Raw genomic sequence first — 1,397 nt, 5'->3', positions numbered from 1 at the left:
GAGCACATGCTGACACTCAGAGACAGTGAACACATGCTGACACTCAGAGACAGTGAGCACATGCTGACGCTCAGCTTCTTTTCTCTATTGTTGTTCAGCCCAGGGCCCAGCCTGCCATGAGGCATCGCCCGCCTTCAGGATGGGACGTCCCACTTCCATTAACCCAATTAAGAAGATCCCCATGGACATGCTCAGAGGCCAACTAGATGGAGACAGTTTCTCTGTGATACTGTCCTTCCTGGTGATTCTAGATTGAATCCAGTTGGCAGTGATCCAGCTTGATACAATTTAGAATCTGTCACAGTGATGCAAACTAATTCCACAGGGTTGGTCCCTAGATGTAACCTTTTGAGACACTTCCAGATTTAATTTTTCTTATCCCTGATACAAATAGCAAATGTTTTATTGCTATGTTTATGTTAAAAGTCCCCACTGGCTCATTTTAGATATTTCTAGAAAACAGCCATGAAGGTGCCTCCTCGTTTGATCTTTTGTTCTGAGGGGGAAACGTTTAAGTGTGAAGTATCCAGTTCCGTAACCTGTAAGATTTTAAAAGAGCTCAAATGCAGAAGATCACCAGAAGGTCAACAGAAGGTCACCAGGCCAGAAAGGAACTGAGGAGGAAACAGTTTGGATAGGATGAGTGAAATGGTCGTCAGTGTGGAGGTGTTAAGAGATAGTAGACTCTTTAAGAGGAGGGCTGGTGGGAGGTGCCTGATCTTTGATGGTGTGCTCTCCACAGGGATTAACGGCTCTGGTGTGAGCTCATTTAATTCTCACCAGAGTGCATTTTCCAAGCTGAGAGCTGGGAATCTGATATCAAAAGTCTGCTTGACTTCCTGTGTATCATATGACCCTGTCTGCCCATACCCTCGCCACAAAGCTCTTAGCAGAGACCAAGCAGATGGCCTCAGATTTTCAAAGTGAACCAAATAAACTTACTTAATTTTTTTTTTTAGAACAAAGTATCCAACCTCAGATATTTTGTTACATCAACAGGAAACACACTATCACTGTGCCTTACAATCAGTGGTAGAGAGGGGTGTTAATTGTTTCAGACACATTGTGTGGGAGAAGGTCTTTGGGGCCCTCTTCTCACAGTGTCAATTCGTAAGAGGGACAAAGGCCACAGCCTCCTGACTTCTGGCCAGACTTTCTCCAGTGTCACACTGAAGAGGTGGGCAGAGTGAGCAGTCAGCCTGACTTGGCTCACCCTGTTGGTTAGGAAACCACAGATGTGCAGCTGATAGAGGCTCCAAATGCAGCAGAGCACTCAGGGATGGAGGCAGGGGAGGAGTGAAGGAGGAGGGGAGGACTGATAGAGGGGAGAGGACTGGTGGGGGGAGGACTGATGGAGAAGGGGAGGACTGTAGAAGGGGGAGGACTGATAGAGGAGG

The 1,397-nt window shown here is 46.9% G+C and overlaps 1 protein-coding gene across 1 annotated transcript in view; it reads left to right on the top strand.

The window, feature by feature from the left end:
- Window positions 1-1,397, top strand: part of Drd1 (dopamine receptor D1) — a 20,379-nt gene that overhangs the window by 18,268 nt on the left and 714 nt on the right. The gene's annotated exons all lie outside the window — the stretch shown is intronic.

This window comes from Mastomys coucha, unplaced genomic scaffold (genome assembly GCF_008632895.1).
Source record: "Mastomys coucha isolate ucsf_1 unplaced genomic scaffold, UCSF_Mcou_1 pScaffold7, whole genome shotgun sequence".
Taxonomy (NCBI): domain Eukaryota; kingdom Metazoa; phylum Chordata; class Mammalia; order Rodentia; family Muridae; genus Mastomys; species Mastomys coucha.
This window is presented reverse-complemented; position numbering and strand designations above follow the sequence as displayed.